The 21,259-nt window shown below is 39.8% G+C and overlaps 1 long non-coding RNA gene across 2 annotated transcripts; it reads left to right on the top strand.

Moving 5' to 3' along the window:
• The first annotated feature begins 17,605 nt into the window (after positions 1-17,605).
• Positions 17,606-18,586, top strand: LOC111826983. Of its 2 annotated transcripts, none has more exons than XR_002830448.1 (2): positions 17,606-17,638; positions 18,136-18,586. It is a non-coding gene; the product is annotated as an uncharacterized LOC111826983 (long non-coding RNA). The 2 variants fall into 2 exon arrangements; XR_002830447.1 differs by lacking the exon at positions 17,606-17,638 and adding an exon at positions 17,688-18,026.
• The last annotated feature ends 2,673 nt before the right edge of the window (positions 18,587-21,259 follow it).

The following is a 21,259-nucleotide window of genomic DNA, read 5'->3' as shown; positions in this document are numbered from 1 at the left end:
AAAATATATTTTTATTGATTTCAGAGAGGAAGGGAGAGGGAAGGAGAGAGAGAGAAATATCAATGATGAGAGAGAATCATTGATCGGCTGCCTCCTGCAGGCCCCACACTGGGGATCGAGACTGCAACTCACGAACCATGAATCGAACTGTGACCTCCTGGTTCATAGGTCTACACTCAACCACTGAGCCACACAGGCTGGGCATTTACTTAGTTCTTTTATCTCATTTATCAGTTTTGTAGTTTTCTACATATAGATCTTTTACATATTTTGTTAGATTTACGCCTAAGTATTTCAAATGGGGGGGGGTGCTAATGTAAACGGTAATGTGTTTTTTTTAATAGATTTTATTGATTTTAGAGAGGAAGGGAGAGGGATAGAGCGATAGAAACATCTATGAGGGAGAAACACTGACTGGCTACCTCTCACATGTCCCCCACTGGGGATTGAGCCCCCAACCAGGGCATGTGCCCTTACTGGGAATCAAACTGATGACTTCTTGGCTCATGGGTTGATGCTCAACCACTGAGCCACACAGGCCGGGCAATGATAATGTGTCTTAATTTCATATTCCACTTGGTCATTGCTGGTATACAGGAAAGTGATTGACTTTTGTATATCAACCTTGTATCCCGTGACCTTGCTATAATTATTTATTAGTTCCAGAAGTTTTTTGTCAATTCTTTTGTATTGTCTATATAGACAATTATGTTGTCTGTGAACAAAGGCAGTTTTATTTCTTCCTTCCCAATCTATATACCTCTTATTTCCTTTTCTTGCCTTATTACATTAACTGGAACTTTCAATGTGATGTTGAAAATCAGTGGTGAAAATATCCTTGCCTTGTTCATGATCTTAGAAAGTTTCTAGTTTCTTATTATTAAGTATGATGTGATCCATATTTTTTATTTGTTTTTTGTCACATTCATGAAGTTTCCCTCTATTGACATATTGTTGATAATTTTTATTATGATTGGGTATTGGATTTTGTCAAATGCTTTTTTTTGGCATATGTTGATATGATCATGTGATTTTTCTTCTTTAGTCTTTTGACGTGGTGGATTACATGAATGATTTTTTTAATATTGAGCCAGCCTCAAGAAAGCACACATTCTTGCCCTGGTCTGTGTGCTCAGTAGGATGGGTACTGTGTACTAAAAGGTTAGGGCGTATGACTGGGTTGCAGGATTGACCCCCAATAGGGGGTGTTCAGGAGTCAGCTGATCAATGTTTCTCTCTCTCCCTCTCCTTTCCTCTCTCTCTCTTCAAAAATCAATTATATATATATATATATATATATATATATATATATATATATATATATATATAAAATCTTGTTAACTGTCCTGTAATTCAATCCTTGCCTTACTTTTTTCACCTTCATGTAATTGTCCGTAAGTTCCCTCCTTAATTTTAAATATAAAAGAAGCTGAAAAACTTATTTTCCTGAGCATTTACAATCCTGCTCCCTGACCTATGTTGTCAGTTTGACTCAAATAAACTCTTATAAAATTTCTCTAGAGATTTGAATGTTTCTTACTTCGACAAGGGTTTCAAAATATCAATAGAAAAATGGAAAGCAAACCAGAGAAGAATGCCTAAAATAAACTAGGGACATTTAAAATGTTGTAAGCTTTCAACTTATGGTTATCATTGTTGTTACAGTTAAAGAGATTTATGTATCCAGTGTCCACTCTTGCACTCTCTATGTAAGAGGAGGGAACAAATACCAGTGAACTGCAAAGCCAGTCATTTCTTCACAAGGTTGTTGAGCTGCCCCGAGGCTCAGGCTCTCTTGGTCCAAAGGAATTCAGCTTCAGGGGGAATTCTTAGAGGACTTTTATCTGTTGACCTGCAGGTTGCTACAAACTGAAGGATTCCTGGATTGATATGCCTCAAATAAAGCCTTTGTTAACTACTGATGTATCAATCCCAGAAGTCCCCTTTATTTAAAAGAATCTTCTTCCTACCTTACTCTTTTTTCTGAGCTAGAGAAGAAAGGTGAGGGATCATCTGACAAGACCTCTAGTAGTCTGCCATCTGGGTGGGTGATGGGATCAACAAAGGACACAATTCCCCTGCATCCTGTTTCCCTTGAAATGTACCCAAATACTTTTATGCCATCTCTAGGCACCCTGAAGTTTTCCCCAATAGGGTTCATCTACCACTCAGTACTCCAGGACTTTATTTTTATTTAAATTCTTTATTGTTTAAAGTATTGCATAAGTCTCCTTTTCCCCCCATTGACCACTACCCGACTGCCCCCACTCCCCAGCACATGCCCCACTGTCTGTGTCCTCCAGGACTTATTATTTACTTCTTCACTACACAGCCAAACATTTTTGCTTAGTATTCTACAATTCTTTCTAAGCTGGTAAACTAAATCACAGGAACTGATGGACAAGAATGGCTTAAAGTATTACCTCTTCCAGGTAGCACAATTTTCCTCACTCCTACCAGCTTCAAATGTAACCAACTAACGTTTCAATGATCAGCCTCTCCTATAATAGGCCAATCTGGTTTTCTAATGTCCACCCCATAGCTGACCTCATCAACCCATTCTTGCCGATTTGTCCTTGGAGGAATAATTGTATTGCATGCTTGAAATGACCAATGAGTGAGGGGTCAAGGGCCAGATTGATTGGCATACTACCAGTTCTTCATGAATTCTAAACCTAACCTGTCACAAAAGTTGAGTGGAGTTGCTGGGTATAGGACTTTAGATCTGTTTATCATTTCACTGTAGAGCACCTGGACCAGAGATAAGTGACAACTGTGCTACTGTCAGAAGATCAATCTATCCCAAAGATGACAGATAACCCAACTGGTTTGGCTCCGTGGGTAGAGTGTCGGCCTGTGGACTGAAGGGTCCCGGGTATATGCCCAAGTTGTAGGCTTCATCCCCAGTAGGGGGCATGCAGGGAACAGCTAATCAATGATTCTCTCTCATCATTGATGTTTCTATTTCTCTCTTCCTCTCCCTTCCTCTCTGAAATCAATGAAAATATATTTTTTAAAAAGCCACAGATAAAAGGGTGTTCAGGAGATGTAAAAGTCTGTCCACATTCCACTAAAAACTTAGTTCACCTTACATGTAGTTTTGCTTTTGATTGATTTGATTTAGCTAAGTAAGAGTCAGCTCGAATAGTTTCCCTAAGAATATAAACAAATGACCAATAAGCATGTGAAAGGATGCTCAAGATCATTAGTCACCAGGAAAGTACAAATCAAAACCATAATGTGGTAACACTTCACATCCACTAAGATTCTTAAAATAGAAAATAAAAAAATAAAATTATTTTGTTGAGGATGTCAAGAAATTAGAACCCTCATACATTATTGGTAGGAATGTAAAATAGTGCAGCCACTTAGGAAAACAGTCTGAAAGTTACTCAAAAGGTTAAATATAGAGTTACTATATGACCCAGCATTTCCACTCATAAGTATGTAGTCAAAAGAATTAAAAACACATGTCACACAAAAACTTTTACATGAATGTTCATAGCACTATCTTCTCTATATATAAAAGGCTAAGTTTCCATCCTTTCCTCCGACTGGTAGCTATGATGTGCACTGATCACCAGGGGGCAGACGCTCAACGCAGGAGCTACCATGATGTGCATTGGCCATTTAAAAATAAACGGCACCATGGACCTGGCACTGACAAATCAATTCTCGGCTTCCCCCAAGTGGGACATAGGCTCTGCAAACACCCTAGAGTGACACCCCACCAAATTGCAGCCAATGTTGCCAAGACCCCATGGCACAAAATGCAGCCCACAGTTCAGCCCAGCCTGAAAATGGTCGCTGTGGGCGCCGGGTAATGACAACACGTAGCCAGGTAATGACAACCTGGCTTCCTCTCCATAGCGACTAGCCTCCTTGGAGTTTCTTCAGCCCAGGAACTTGACTTTATAGCCAGGTGCAAACATTTTACACTTTAACCAAATGTTTGTGAAGCATTTTCCCGTGTCTCATCTCATTTGATCCTCACACAAGTCCTGGAGTAGGTAGATAGGAGACTCGGTGGAATCCTATTTTCATTAGCAAGACAATAGAGATTTAGAAAGTTTAGAAACTTGATCCGACTGAAAAGAAGTAAGAAATGGCGGAACTTGAAAATGACTTCAGGTTTTCTCCTTGTGCAGAATATAGTCGAACACTGCTGCAGTTAAATATGTTACCCTTTGTTCTCATTGCATGATCTACAATAATAATCTTATTCGTGTTGATATTTACTGCTGTGTCGCTGATAATTACCTGAAAGAGAAGTTGGGGTGCTTCACTGGGCTGTAAAAAGTTTAGCTAAATCAGAAAGCAGGTCTACTTATGCACATTTATCTATATAAAAGGCTAAGTTGACTGGTGTATGCACAATACATATAAGCTCTTACTGGCGCCAATCACATTCGTGTGTTTCGATCTGTCATTGTCGATCGTGAATTTGGTTGATAGTTCTATTATAGAGAAAGGGCGAATAGCGATATTAAAACATTTCTTCTAATTAATTTCCTTTCAATGTGCACGAATCCGTGCACCAGGCCACTAGTTATTCGTAATAGCCGAAAAGTGGACACAACCAAAACGTCCATCAAAGGACAAAATGTGGTCTATGCTCACAATGGAATGTTATTAAGCCATGAAAAAGAATTACATATACTAATATATGAATGAACATTGAAAAATGTCAGGCTCAAAAGACCACATATTGCATGATTTTACAGTGGGGCCTTGACTTATGAGTGTCCCGACTAACGAGTTTTTTGAGATACCAGCTGTCTCTCGGCTGATTTTTTGCATTGAGTTGATAGAGTAATTCGAGTTAACAAGCTCCTTAACGAGCTCCTTAACGAGCTCGGTCTCGGAATGAATTAAACTCGTAAGTCAAGGCCCCACTGTATTTACATGACATGGCCAGAATAGGCAAATCTATAGAGATAGAAAATGGATTAGTGGTTGTCAGGAGGTGGAGGAAGTAGAAGTGAGGAGGGGCTGATAACAGGTACAGGGTTTCTTTGATGGGTGTGTGTGTGATAAAACTTTTCAAATTTTAGATTGTTGTGACAGTGGCAAAATTCTGTGGATACACTAAAAACCATTGATTTGTACTCTTTAAATGAATAAATTGTATGTAATGTGAATGATGTCTCAAGCTGTTAAAAAATAAAAAAAGAAGATATCTTATTTAAATAGTAGTGATTGAAAATGTTATTTTTTATCTTTAGCAGACCCATCAAAGCCTTAAGGAGGAAGAGGTAGTCCATGTGGTCTATAGGGCCAGACTCTAAAACCAAGAATGAACCCCTTATAGTGTGGCAGCAGTTAAGAAAAGAAAGCCATACTTTTGAAAGGAGACCCTGACCCTCTATGGGTCATGAATAGCTAAGGTCTCCCTGTGTCATTCCAAGGCAAACCTAGAGCCACTGAGCTGCATTTGCACATCTACAATCTTCTATTATGGTAGTCACAGGCCTCTGAATTCTCCAAATCAGGGGCTGCAGGCTTTCAGAATTTGGGAAGTACTTAGGGTGACCAACTTACCCTGGTTTAGCCTGAACTTTACCAGTTTTACCATTGAAAGTTCATCACTAATATGAAAACCTTTTCTCCAACAGTCATGGGAAGAAAATGATTATACTTGAAAGTCCCATCGATGTCAAGCAAACTTAGATGATTAATCACCCTCGCACCACCAGGTAGAGTAAAAGGTTATGGAGAGCAGCTGTCTGTATTTATTCTTAAAATCAACTAGAGACCTGGTGCATGGATTTGTGCACTGGTGGGGTCCCTTGGCCTGGTCTGCACTCTCTTGAAACCTGGGACCCCTTGGGGGATGTCGGAGAGCAGGTTTCAGCCTGATCCCCAAGGCCCAATCCAGCCAGGAGGGAGCCCAATCCCCGCAGGCCTGTTCCAGACAGGAGGGAGCCCGATCCTGTGCATTGAGCATCTGTCCCCTGGTGGTCAGTGCCCGTTATAGCGACCTGTCGACCGGTCATTCGGTTGTTCAGTCTTTTTTTTTTCTGCTTAGGCTTTTCTATATATAGTATAGATGGGCCACAGTGGGTAGAAATTATTATAATCTCTTTTGCTACAGACTCCCATCTTTTCCCCTGGGGTCCTGGGCTCACTGATATTCTTATCCACCTTAGAAAAATGACCAGAGTTCAGAAACAATCCAAGAGAGTAAGTCGTAATTCAGGTTAAAAGCACCAGAAAACACATTTCCCTGGTGGAATTCTGTCTAACTCACATATGAGAGCCATGTGGGAAATCTACAACAAAATGTATAGTATAAATACAATGCTTGCCCACCAAATAAATCATACATTCTAACTCAAAGCTAAAACTATTGATAAAAGGTGTTCATTAATGAGGGAGACTTTCAAGTTCCTATGTGCTTCTCTGGCTAAAAATTTCCTAGAAGCTAATCATAACTCTCTGAAATACTCATTTAATAAAATCTGTAAATTGTACCCAAACCAAAATTTTCAGAATAAGGCAATATAACATTAAAAAACATTTTATCCATCAAACCTAAACTACTTGCATTCTTCAGGGAAGAAATAACATACATTCATAAACAGCTACCAATACTTCAGGAAATATATAGTTGTTGTTATTACTACTGTTGGTAATGAGAAGCATTAGTGTTTTAAGTTTGGGGAACTTCAGAATAAAACAGCAGCAACAAACAAACAATAACAACAACAACAATAAACAGCCATCTGAAAATAGGTCCAAAGTATACTTTTCCAGGAATTTGATTCAGGCTCCTATATACTAAACAAGAAACTGTGACAGAAATGAGCAAGTAGTAGAAAAGTTTTATGCAAAAGAAAATGTAAGTTTCAACAGCAATACCAATGATGTAGGCCTACCCAGACAGTTGCTAAGCTTCTGTGTAGTTCATCCAAGTGATGTCTTAGGATCAATGGAAGCGGACTGTTTTATAAAAATAAACTAATATGAAAACCTTTTCTCCAACAGTCATGGGAAGAAGATGATTATAATTTAAGATGTAATGCCAGAGTCTTCCTTTTCACATGATGAACTCGTGGTTTCTTAGCTGTTACGCATAAAAAAGGCATTTGACCAAAAATGACTTAATTTGTTATATAGTTTATAAAGCTGTTAATAAGAAGAGAAACCCTTCCTCCCTTTCTTTCCTCCCTTCCTCCCTTCCTTCCTTCCTTCCTTCCCTTCTTCCCTCCTTCCTTTTCTTTCTTTCCTCCCTTCCTTTCTTTTTTTCTCCTTTTCTCCCTCCCTCCCTCCTTTTTTCCTCTTTCCTCCTATTTATCTACTCTGACTGTGTGTGTGTGTGTGTGTGTGTGTGTGTGTGTGTGTGTGTGTTTTACAACTTGCCAGAGGCCAAAGGCATTTTGTTGTTTTGAAACTCAAACACATGTTTGTTACTCAGCTTATAAACCCCACATGACAATCACGGGATTAGTTGATTGTTTTTCCAGAGGTGTCACTGTGTGGAGCTTCTCTAGTTAAACTGCTCAGTGTCAGTGCTGTCACATCCTCCGAAAGACATGTCTTTGTCCTGACTTGAAGCTAAATTCCATGCTGCTTCTATAATAAAACCTACAATAAAATCCTGGGTTTAATCAAGAGTGTTAAATATTATTCATTTGGTAAATGAGAAAAGCAGCAGTTGAGCAAGCCAGATGGTGTAAAGTATATGTTTCTATCATCATATAATCCCCAAAGCTGATATGTTTATGGAGCTCTGCTTCCATATTAAATCAAAACAATGGGACTGTCTCTTTTTCTTTCACATTCCTCTATCCAATCTGTCCTTTAGGAATTTTTCTCCTTCAGATCTGGTTTCAGAGCTCAGATGAATCTAAAATCACCCAGATATAGTTTTACAGCAGGTCCTCGAGAAACATCGTTAAATTCAACGTCATTTTTTTATAACATTGATGAGATGCAGTAGGAACTTGACTCTTGTTTATGTCAATTAGCGGATGGTAAAATTGGTTTCATTGTATGTCATTTTGCTTAAAGTCACAGAACCTATCAATGACCTTAAGTGGGACTCCATGTATTTGACCCAACTGTTCCAGTCGCAGGAACACTGCAGGATCCTGCTGTCCCTGAAGATGGGGACCTTGCACTCTCTATCTTCCAGAACAGATGTCACATCACATGAATTTAGTATCTGCAATGCTGGTCCTTTTCAAAACTAAATCAAAGTGAAAGAAAGCCCTATAAGTCTCTTTAGCTTTTGCTCTTGGGCTTAATTGGATCAACATTCCACTATTCCATTATTTACCATTCAGGGTAAATAGGTTCTTCTGTTCAGAAGGTGCAGCATGGGACTACTTCCCTTGCAGAGCGCCTGGTCTCCTTGGTGATGGGGAGGAGGAACTGGGCGTGCCTAGCTTGGTGCCTGTGCTTTATTGTGCTGATTCCCTGCTCTACCTCTCCTCAAGAATCTCTCCTTCTGTTTCTCCATGAGGTAAGCTTTCTATGTCAGCATTTGGCCTTATAGTGGGAAAACTTGAAGTTTGAGTTCTGTAGGGTTAATTCAAAGAAGAAATTATCAGGTGACCTGAATTTGCTTAGTGCCTATGCTCCATTCTCTAAAGTGGCCCTTTGAGTAATAAGACTGATTCTTGTGTCCGCTTCTAAAGTCAGAGGGTTGACAACAAATTATCATTTCTATAGAAACAAAGAATCCCCAAATCTTAGTGGCTAAACCAACAAAGGTTTGTTGTTACCTGTTCAGCAGGGTTCTGCCCATCTGCTTTGACTCTTTTCCAAATGCCTGAAATCTGAGAGCTCAAAGCAGTTTTTAATATTTGAATACATGCCACACAGTGGGAGTTTAGGTTTTAAAAGACTGGTTTAAATTTTAGCACCTCTGAGTAGGACTTTATTAAAAATAGAACTAGAAAAAAAGTTTGAATATGAATTCTGCGATGTAATTACAAAAATTGTGTCAGAATGGTGTTCTCAAAAGGAGAATGGTCTTCCTATTAGAGACCACATACATCTATAATAAACAACAGAAAGAAATACCGCCTACCACTGAAGGCCTTTCATATCTCCCTGCCTTGCTGAGAATTATTTTTAGTAATACTTAATTCATAGCTTTTCTTTCAGGGTGTTGGTGCTTTCCCTTTTTAGATATGAGTTATACTAGACCAATCTCTATTATTTCTGGATTACATGTCAGCAATGAGAAATGAATTGAGTGCTTTGAGAAAAAAAAATCATTACTGGGAAGATGAATAGATCCACTGTACTGGGTTACTAAAAGTTGGGGCTCTGGAAAGGTCATTGGTTTGCTTTTTCCAGGAAAACATATCTTTTTGGATACTCTTCAAAGTTGTGATAATTTCCTCCAGCAGCAGGTGGGAGGTTGGTGTATTGATATCACTTTTTCTCCTGGCCCACTGACTTCACAGACAGACCTTTCTTTGCTATGTGGTATTTAAATGTAAAAACAGCTCTGAGCTCTCAGATTTCAGGCATTTGGAAAAGAGTCAGGAGCCAGCCAAAATTATGTATTTGTTGCTTTTGCCACTGGAAAGAGATACCTTTTTTCAATAGATATGTATTGTTCCTATTATGTACCAGATAGTGCTATGTGCCAATAACACAACAGTTATCAAGACTGACACAGGCCATCACCTAATAGAGTTCTCAGTCTGGGAAGAGGGAGATGGCTCTATATGGGTAAACAGCCTACAATTCAGTTTGAGAAATACCATGATGAGGACACACAGGGTGCTATGGGAATCTTATAGCTGAGGCAATCAGGGAAGACTTCCTGAAAGAAGTGACTTGTCATTGTGATCTCAGGGACAGTAGGTCTTAACCAGAAGAACAGAGTCAGCAAAAGCCCTGAGGTTGGCATATTTGAAGGAACTGTGTATGGGTAAGGGAGAGAGACATGTTTTCTAGAGAATAATTGAATAGGAAAGGGACAAGGCATCAAGTTGAAGGGGTAAGGAAATACAAGGTCATGGAAAATCTAGCAAAATATGTTAATAAGTGTGGACTCTACATCCATGGAAATAATCATTGAATGGTTTTTAGCAGGGAAGTGGCATGATAAGATTTGTTTCTAGAAGCCACTCTGATTGCTATGTTCAAGATAGATTGGGAGAGACAAAGTGTGGAGGTAGGAGATAGAAAGATCAGCGGGGGGATTATGTAGTGATCCAGGTGAGAGATTATGGTCTGCTGAGATTAGTATTGACTGTGGAATGCACAATATGGACAAATTTGAAAAAAAAAATAGAAGGTAGAACAAACAAGCTGATGACAGACATGATATGGATGGTGTATGAAAGAGAGAAATCTAGCATGACACTGAGATTGCTCAAGACTCTGAGATGGACACTAGGCTGATAATAGAAACCCAAGAGGAAGAGCAGACCTGGAGGTTAAGACCTTGACGTCAGTTTGGGAAATGTTGATTTGAAGTGTGTGGTGGACACTGCCATTTATCCACTCGCACCCCCTTGGCCCACCATTGAAGTTGCCTGCAGATAAGCTTGCATGTGAAGACAGCTTCCTACCTCTCTGCCTGAGGCCATTCTCTGGCCACAGTGTAAGCTGAGCTGCAGAGCACCTGTAGTCAGACCAGAAGTTCCAGAAAATTAATGTCCCAGGAGTGACCATCAATAGTAAGGGACAGGGATTGATGAATAAATGACTCAGCTCTCTTGTTTCTTTTTGCATCAATTCTGAAGCATCTTCCTCCCAGTGTCTCAGAGGGTCTCCAGTGAGACGGAGCCACATTTGCCTCTAGTAATAACTTGCTCATCAACACTATTAGCTTTCTTTCTTTCCCTGTCTCACTTCCCATCCCCTTAGAATTTCTCCTGGTATCACCTTCCTCCAAAATAAACCAGTGGTACCCAAATAGGAGTATCGGAGTCCAAGATGAAAGTGTTTGTGAAAAATCAAGTGGAGGTTCCAGAAGACAAAATGGATATTAAGGTCTGAAACTGGGGAGCAAAGTTTGGGCTGTATCTATCAATTTGGGGGAGACATCAATATATGCTTTCTCATTGAGGTGATGGCTGTAGATGATTTTCAAAAGAGAATGTGAAAGAAGAGGAGGGTTTATAATAATAAATTATAAAATTAGGGGACAGGAAAAGGAAGCATTGGCCACAAATGTGACAGAAAAGGAACAGTCAGGGGGGGGGACGGCGAGAAGAAGCAGCAGAAGGTGGGACCACAAAAATCAAGGGTGGGTGAGAGAATCTCAGGACAGAGGGGTTCTCAGAGTTGTGTAAGAGAATAACTGAAAAATGTTCACTGGACTTAGCTGCAGGAGGGAATTGGTGACTTTGGGAAACACAATTTCAGTAGTACGTGAAGGCAAAGTCAGGCATCATGGGTTAAGTCATGGCTCCCAGAACATACAGTAGATCTTTTCTAATGATTCTTCTCTAACCAAGCCCAGTTCCTGAACTTCTTTGTTGGCACTATGCCTATAAAACTTTAATGAGCTCTATTCCACTTTGATCTGAGAGGAAGGGAAGCAGAAAGACAGATGTCATCAATGTGCAAAGCGACCCTGGAGCATGAAAAGGGTGGCCTCAGTCACCCATCAACCAGCTTCTGGTGTGAGGTGGCCAACTCACACAAGGGCCACAGCCCAGCCTGCAGGGCTGACCTGTGTGGAAAGAGGTATAATGCGAGGCTGCTGAATGGCCCCCAGCCTAAACACACTTCTTAAGCCACCACTCTCTAAGTTGAAAAGTCAAAGTAACCAACATCTCCGTGATGATTACTTTACCAGGTTGATGGGTAGTTCAGCAAGAGCATAAGGGAATGGGTCAACAGCCCAGCAGGCAAGCAGACAGAATTGCCCAGGGAATGTAGGTCACCCTAGGCAGAGTGAAGAAACTGGGCAGCAAAACACCCTCTGGAGCCTTCTGGAGCCTTCTGGTTCATATACATGGAAGTGACCCAGCACATGAAAATAGCTCATGCTTCCTGAATATGCATTAGCAACAGATCTTGCCCTCGATCCATTACATCACCTTTAATCTTATCACCCGTTCAATGAGTTCCTTTTAGCCCCTATAATTAAGAAAACGGAGGCCAGAGAAGGCCAGTTACTTACTTATGGCCACACAACTGATACAGTTAAGAGCTGGTTTCAAATTTAAGACTTCTAACTCTAGAGTTCCCTCTTTCAAACAGGAACTACCCCATACAGCCTTCTCTTCTGAATAGTTTCTTCACAGTGGAGGGACGATTCAAACCATCAGCCCATCTTGATCTATAACAAGCAAATTTTTTCTAGGGGCATTTAGGGTGAAGTCTGGGACAAATTTGTAAAACAAGTAAGCTATGAAAAAATACCAGCAAGGGAAATAAAATAATGATGGGCAGGTATTTTGCTTTATCTACATTTCAAAGATGATAGTTAACTTTTGATTGCTTACACGAGAAGTGTAGAGAATGTATAATAGTTCATATGAACAAATATTTATTTAGTGCCATCACCAGGAACAAAGATGGTAGCTGGTGTTTTACACTTTGTCTTCAGGAAGGCCTGTTTGACTTGATTTTCCTCTCTACCTTGAAAGACTTGAGGTTGCTAAGCCACCGTGGAGAAAGGAACTTGTGCTGGAATTGCTTTTCTAGATCTGACACTGCCCTAGACTCCCTAGTTCTTCATTTTTGTTGAATCATCCTCATACGAGCACCTAGGGTGTGTTGTGGCAATGAACTATAAAAGATTGTGCCGTGACCATCCATCAGTGTCTAATTGACTGGCTGATTCACTAGGGAGGGCAATTACTGTAGGTAGCTAGTGTGTTCCTCGTAAAGATGAGGCTGAAGTTACTCGCTGACTCTCTCTGAAAGAATCATGGTGAGGGTTAGGGTTATCATGTTGAAAATAAAATCACAAGCAAAACCTTGTTGAGTCTTGGCAGAGAAGCAAAATTTAAATGCTAAATTATGAACTCTACTTTGGGGCTATGCTCTTGCCAGAACCCCCTTATTTTGATGCTTTTTAGCCCAGTGTTATTTATTCTCCTAATGTCCCTTCTCTTGGGATTCTTTCCAGTAAAGTACATTTAGAGCAGTCTATTATATTTACTTTACTCTATTTTATAAGGGTATCATATTTTATTTAAGCATCCTATTACTGATGGTCATGTATGTTGTTTCCAAACTTTGCTCTTACAATGAAGTCTTGTAATGAATATACCATTTTATTTGAACCTTTTCACATATATGGAACCATTTTTGTGGGGTAATTACTTAGAAGTGGAACTTCTGGATCAAAGGGTATGTGCATTTCTGTTTTTGAAAGATATTGCCCAATTGTCCTTCAGGGAATCTGTATCAATTTTCATTCTGTTAGTGATGATTCAGCGTTTCTCCATTATCTGCCTATTTTTAGTAATTAATTATTTGAACATAATTTCAGACATTAATGAGTATTCAATATCCATATCAGGAAATTAGCATTAATAGTTTCTCAATCTTTGTTTGTTTGTTTGTTTCTATGACATTAACACTTTTGAAGAGTCTGGGATAGTTATTTTGAAGAATGTCTTTCAATTTGGGTCTATCTTTTCTCTAAAACAAAGAATCAATGTCAAATAACTCAAAGCAAAAAACAAGGAAAAATTGCCAAGCATAAAAAAGAACAAGCAAAATAAAATTTAAAAATGTAGTTAATAAGAATACCTATCACTTTTTAATTTTTTTTTTTTTACTACTTAAGCATTTTTTTTGACACTTACTTGATGCCAGATATCACTTTCCTGGTGATAATAGTCAGCATTTGCTGGATGTCAAATATGTGGCAGGAAAAATACTAAATGCTTTATATGCATTACCTCATGTTCCTGATAATAATTCCCCATATTATGGATGATTACATACAGAGGCAGAATGGTTTCTGTAAGGTCACAAAATTAGTTCTCTCTCTTCCCTTCTTTTCAAGTCACAAAAGTCATACATGCCCATGGCAATAAATCAACCTAATCCAGAGGGGGGTAAAGGAAAAGTAGAGTGCCCAGTCTCTCTCCCGTGCCCAACACCAGAGGTAACCTCTAATAATGGTATTTAATTCCAGACCTTTTCTATTAGAACCAAGATTTGAATACAACCTTTCTGAATTCAAAGCCTTTATTCATAATGAGTATTCAGTGTTGTCTCCTATATGCAAATAGAAAATTACGTAACTATATATATTTTATTAAGTAAAATGGCTCTTAAGACACTTATCAACCAGATTATTGTTGACAAGCAGGTGAAGCAAAAACATATTAAGTGCCATCCATCTCTCTGATTCAAAGAGCCTTTTTTATTCACAGCATAAAGAACACAAAATTAATTAATTAATTGGAACACCAAGATGTTTGACAACTGACCCCCTGCAAGTGCCTTTTGTGAACTCTCTATTTGGCCAAGTGTTAACTATAAAAACAGAAATAATAAGGCATGTAACCAAGGAGGAGGAACAAAAGCAGTCCTGCTGTGCACTAGCTAATCTAGTTGAAGGTCTGCTGTAGGAGGAAGTTGCAGTTAATGTTCTAACAAAATACTTGTAGCTTCAGGTAACCTAGTATTAGATACCCTGTATAGTGCTGACTGTCCAGTATCCTGGTGAGGTTATAATGGTGACCAGCATCTCAGGCATGTTTCATCTACTCAAGGTCAAGACAGCAAACTATCCATGGTAATGGAACTGGAAAACAAGAACTCACTTCTTCAGGTCATAGAATGACCCAATTAAAATGTTATCCTTGTGCCTGGCAGGCGTGGCCCAGTGGTTGAACATCGATCTATGAGCCAGAAGGTCATGGTTTAATGCCTGGTCAGGCACTCAGGCCTTAAGTATGCTATCCAAGTTTTGTGTGAATATCTATTTTAGAGGTTTTGTGAAAGCGACAGGATGGGTTATATCACTTCTGCTGGTGACTCCAGAAATACTTTATTAAGGGGGTCTGAAATGCCTCAGGGTTAAGAAATCAAAACCTAAGGACAACTAATCACAAACTACCAAGTAGGCTTTCCCATATACAGCACTTAGCCTGTAGCCAATCAAAATATCCCCTTGCTTTGCTTTTGCCTCTTCTCCATAAGTCTTTCCACTGGTTGCTGTCCGTGGAGCACTCCTAACCTCTCCCAGGTTAGTGCTGCCTGATTCCAATAGATTTTTGGTCAAATGAACTCTTAAAAATTTTAATATGTCTCAGTTTGTCTTTCAACACTACAAATATGCCCTATTCAAATTATTTTAGTAAGCATTTATAATCATTACTCATTGTGAAGGATACAAAAGAGGCATGTCACACAAATATAATGGCTAATATGTATTGAGCACCTGATATATGTCAAGGTAAATGCTTCACATTCATCCTCTTACATATCATTTATCAACTTCTATTGTGTGGAGATTGTAATCATGGCTGACTTAACTATCCACTAGGCTCATTAGCCACAATGCCTGGGTTCCACAATACTTTTGTTAAGTCCAGGAAAATGTCTTAGTTTCTTTCAGAATTAAAAGGAAAAATAAATAAATATAACCTTCCCTGGATATTAGTCTTTGTGCTCACACAGTCATAACTATAATTCATAATATTTTTTATAGAGTAAGGGGCCCATAAGGCAAAAGTGCCTTGAGGCTCTGAAAGTCATAATGCAGCCTTCACCATATTCATCCCCACTTATCAGATGAAGAAACTAAGACTCAATAAAATTAAGAAATAAAACTTGTCACACAGCTTGGAAGTGGCAGAAGTTATGTTTGGAGTCTGTAGGACCTCACCAAAGACCATTTTCATTACCACACTACACACTATACATTTTATAGCAAGAAGTTCTAAGTTGAGAAACGAGTTGGTTGTACATTAACCAATTAGAAAACACTTCATGGAAAGAATATAATCAACTGCTTAAACTCAGGGACAGATCCAGATTATGTAAGATCTGAGGCTTTTACAACTTAAAAGATCTCCTTTAAGAAAAAAATACAAAATTATAAATAAAAATTGGGTACATAATCTTGGAGAGGGCTGTCCAAGTAAGGGGCCCTCAAATGTAAGCTCTAGTTCATGGCAAATTCGCCCCATCTAAATGTCCTTGGGCCTGAAGGATGCCAGAGAAGGAAGGATCGGAGTCGGTCAGGAATATCAGTAAAGGTTTTAAGGAGAAAGGGGACTTTGAAGTGTGGCTCTGGTCTGGGAACCCTGCAAAGTCTGGGGGGCAAATATGAGCATAATCTGTTCAGGGAAGGGTAGAGAACTCCACCTGGCTGAAACCCACAGCATGTTGGTGACGGGGGAAGTGCAGGTTCCCTCAGGAAGGTGGGGTCTATTTTAAATGCCAGGATGGACAGGCTGCGGGGAATCTCTGTGTGCTCCTGGGTCTCCTGTCATTACCCGGGAAAGGAAGCACAAAGATGAGGAATCTAGCACCGGGGCAGGACTCTCGGAACGGGTGAAAAGAAGCAAAGAGATGGAACTGGAGAACTAATCTGGGTGCGCTTTAATGAGCACTTCATAAATTACGGTTGGAAGGGAAGAGGCGGGAATAAAAAAGAAAGGAAAAAGGGAAAAGTAAGAATCAAAAAGGATCAGTCAAGTAGATACAAGGAACAGAAGGGACCAAGAGTCTGTGATAATTTTTACATTCTGAGCCTGGATACTCGAAGGAATAGTTGTGGGGTAGCCAGAAATTTCAAGGTTGGTTAGGTTTGGTTTTATAGAAGTTAAAGCCAACAAAAAAGATTGCAACAACTGGGCTACATACATCACCCGAGGAAGCTGAACCCCTGGGACAGGGAGGCATCTGACCAGGGCCCTGCTGGACTCTGCTGGCATTGTTAGCCTTCGCCCTGTTTTCTGCATACCAACTCCCCATCTGCTCACCACATTCTTTCTCAATTATGTTAACAGCTTTAGGAACCTTGCAATCAGGTCTCATTCTTCTTGCTGACTAGGAAGCATTTTGCCTTTTTTTTTTTTTAAGACTGCTGGGCTTTAAAAAATGTTTTTTTATTATTATTCTAGAGAGAGGAAGGCAGAAGGAGAGAAACATCGATGAAAGAGAAACATCAATCAGCTGCCTCCCACACAGCCCCCACTGGGAATTGAGATCCCACCCCCATCCCTCGCTCCCCAGCACCACCCCAACCCCCAGCTCATACACCCCACTGGCCCACCAGGGATTGAGTCAGCAACCTGGGGATGTGTCCCAACTGGGAATAGGACCTCTCAGTGTGTGGGATGACACTCAACCGACTGAACCACACTGGCCAGGGAGAAGCATTTTGCTTTTTAACATGACTTTTGTTAAACACTATATTATGAGATTAGTTATAATTTAACTCTGAGTTTCAGCCGGTCCTGTGCCTCTCCAGGTGAGTGGTCAGGAGGACTAGTCACAACAGAAACAGAAGGAAGAGAGGGCATGACAGAGCTATAAAAAAATAGAAGGATGTGGAATTAGAAAGAGGGTGGAGGCTTTTGGTGATTCAAACATCTTAGTATGTGTCAGGCTCTTTGCTTGGAACAAAAGCCATTCCTATGAGTGATGCATCTGAATGGCCTGAAGGCATCTGAATTTTCAAGATAGGTATTTGGGAAAGTGACAGGTCAGGCAGAGGATCCATGGCAGCAGGTTCTAGAGGGTGAGGAGCAGGATGATGAGTTTCGTGTTAGCCAGGTTATGTTTGGGGTCATGAAAATGTAAATGAGGGCCAGTACACAATTGTAAACATGGGAATGGAGTTTAGGAGAGAAGCCAGGGCAAGAGGTATGCATTTTAGAGAATACCAACCAGCAGGAAGTTACTGACCGAGGCAGGCATGAGGGTGAAAGCATTGCTTCCAAGGCTGATAGGCTAGTACAAGTGGGGTTACAGGTACTTCAAAAATCGGGGAATGATACATAATTGGTGAGGAAAAAAAAAAGGAGAAGAGTTAAAACAACTTGACCAGTGAATATAGTACAAACAAGTCATTTAAACTTGGAGGAGGGTCAACCTGAGATCTTGCTTTTTGAGATATAAATTTCCCTGTAAGTAATACTTTACTTACATCCCAAAACTTGGATATGCAGTTTTTGTTGTTGCTCTTCTCCAAATATTAACCCATAAATTATTTGGATGTCAATTCTAATTCTGCAGAATTATATCGGTCATGACAGAGAGACCACGGGAAGACACCCCACTCCATGATGTGACTGCTGCCTGACCTGCCTCACTGCCGCGGACCTTCCCACTAGATCAGCTAGATCTGAGCCAGAGCAGAGGTTGCTTCCCATAAACCTCTCAGAGACTGTCTGACCTCCGTCCTGTGCCCCAAGCAAACTGGCTCCTGGAACAGGCCCTTGCCCAGCCCCTGCGTAAGTATGTAAGGCATTTCCCCCTTACCTGGGGCGGGTCACATGCTAGTATTCCTGTCCATCCTGTTTTGTCCTGTACAACCGCTTAGCACCTGCTGTGTAGCTCTGAGGATATCCATATCATCTTGCTGCTGCCCACGATGAGCCTCGTATGTAAATTCCCTTAATAAACTTATATAGTAATGCTGGAGTTGTCAGCCTCTTTCTTAAGGCTCTTGCCCTGAGAAATTTTACATAACAATGAAAATGGATAAATATATACAGATTTGACTGGAGGGGACTTTAATACAGAGAATTGATTCCATGGTGACCATGTATTGAGAAACCAACTGGGGACACTGAGGCAATCCAGAGATTAGCAACAGCAGGAACCCATTACCACTTGTAGGTCTGAAGGGACAATAGAAGGAGGTGGCTTTACTCAAGCTTTAATCTGGAGTCATATGAAATGAGCTAGAGCTAAAGTGGGCACTTCTGCCCTAACTGGTTTGGCTCAGTGGATAGAGCGTCGGCCTGCAGACTGAAAGGTCCCAGGTTTGATTCCGGTCAAGGGCATGTACCTTGGTTGTGGGCACATACCCAGTAGGGAGTGTGCAGGAGGCAGCTGATCGATGTTTCTCTCTCATCGATGTTTCTAACTCTCTATCCCTCTCCCTTCCTCTCTGTAAAAAATCAATAAAATATATTTTTTAAAAAATAAATAAATAAAGTGGGCACTTCTGTAGGAAGGAGGAAACAGCTTGCCTTTCCCTTCTTCCTCCCAATCTCAGGTCAGTGCTGTCAGTGTCTCCCATTGTTGAAGACTTCCTGGATGCCAAAGCTCAAGGGAGCCTGGGAATTGTAGTTCCTTTTATAGGGGGAAAGAATAAGGGGAAAACCATGCAGAGGAGTTGAGTATCTTTTAATTACTGATTTGTGATTTTATTATATTATCGTCAAAGACTGTTGTCTATATAATATGACTATTTGGTATTGGTTGAGTCTCAACTTTGTGAGCTAAGACATAGTCAAGTTATGTAAATGTTGCACATGTTGAAAAACATGCATATTCTCTATCTTTGGTATGTGTATTCAGTGTTCCATATACATCCATCAGATTTGGTTTAATTGTGTTATCCACGCAGTAAAGATATCTTTTTATCTATACAACAATTTTGGTGACATGAAGTTAGTTTTTGAAAGAAGTTTGTTAAAAAGCTTTGATTATAATTGTGGATTTATCAAATCTACATGTCAGCTACATGGAAAATAGTCTCTAAGGACCATGAATGAAAATAGTGGGAAGGCTAGTGCTGTGAGAGATGATGGTAGCCTGGCCTAAGATAGTGAGAATATAGAAAGAAAGGGAAAGAGAGAAATTAATGTTGATTCTGGCTTGGGTAACTGGATGAATGGCGGTACTGCTCAAATATATGATTGCCACTGATCAGCATTTTACCTTGTGCAAACTAAACAAACACTCTGGGCTTAGTTTTCTTATTTATAAAAATGGGTTTAATAGATTGTATTTCATAGGATTATTGTGATGGTGAAAAGAATTAATATACGTAAAGTAATAGCACAATATCTAAATAACTGTTTGATATTTTTTTCTTATTACCAACTAGGATATAGTTAATGGAGAGAAGTTTGAGTCAAGATTTCCTCCTGAGGCTCATTATATTTGAGTTGATTTGTAAGTTATCTTTCAATAAAGAGGGTCTAAGTCATCTCAGCACATACTGTTAAGGTATGAAAGAGGATAGAAGTAAGAAAAGCTACTGGAAGGTCAAAGGCAACTTTCAGGAGTTGGCAGAATCAAGGGAAGATTTTCTTAAGGTGGGGAGAGAGGATCATGGTTTCAGGCAGAGAAGAAGGAGCCATTTCAGGGGGAGATGGAATCACTGCCTACATGTACTTTCCTGTTGGTGTTTGCTTTGCAGTGTTAAGTGTTGTTGTCTGGCTTGGTTCTGAGTAAGACAGCTCGTCATCTCCACAAGGCAACAGAAGAGCAGAGCTCTGGAAAAAATGACTGCAATTAACAGATCAACATTAACTTAAAGAACAACATTAACTACCTTGTGTGTGATTTATCATATCATCAGCAAGAAGATTACTCTAGTGACAGGTTGTTAAGAAGTCTGTATTAAGCTTTTGGTACAACAGGGAAAAGTGATTAACTTGATGAAGATTCATGAGCACATATGTTTCCAGCTTTGAGCTACTGTGTGGAATGAAGACTGAAATTATGAATTCCATAGTATGCACTGTCTTGGCAGAGTTTAGCGTGAGATTATGCATGACTACACCTTCCCTACAAGTTTGCACAGGCTTGGGAATTTTCTTATTAAGGTTGTTATGCAATCTGTTGGCATACAAATGCATAGAAAAATATTCCCAGGAATATTAGTCTTGACTTACAATTATGTTTCCCCCTTTAACTAAGTTAATGCCAAACTACTTTTTCTGTTCTCTATTGTTAAGGAGAAAAATAGTACTTTTTTTAAGATCCTCACCTAAGGACATGTTCTCATTTATTTGAGAGAGGGAGAGAGAGAGAGAGAGAGAGAGAGAGAGAGAGAGAGAGAGAGACATTGACTGGTTGCCTTCTGTATATCTCCCGACTGGGTATTGAACCTGCAATCTGGTTATGTGCCCTGATCTGAAGTTGAACCCGTGACCTTTCAGTGTATGGGATGATGCTCCAACCAACTAAGGCACACCAGCCGGGATAGAAAACATCACTTTAAGATATTGTAACTGGAGCCATCTTTCATAAATCAGTTTTAGATCTATCACAAATAAATTATAAGCTAGATTTAATTATGAAGCCATTAACACACTTCATATAAATAAAAAATGAAAAACAAGTTATGTTTAAAGATAGATTTAACAGGCATTTCTACCTTTTCATATTCTTGGAACCC

Source organism: Myotis lucifugus, unplaced genomic scaffold (genome assembly GCF_000147115.1).
Source record: "Myotis lucifugus unplaced genomic scaffold, Myoluc2.0 scaffold_116, whole genome shotgun sequence".
NCBI classification, from domain to species: domain Eukaryota; kingdom Metazoa; phylum Chordata; class Mammalia; order Chiroptera; family Vespertilionidae; genus Myotis; species Myotis lucifugus.
Note: the sequence above shows the minus strand (reverse complement) of the source record. Positions and strands in the feature narration are given on the sequence as shown.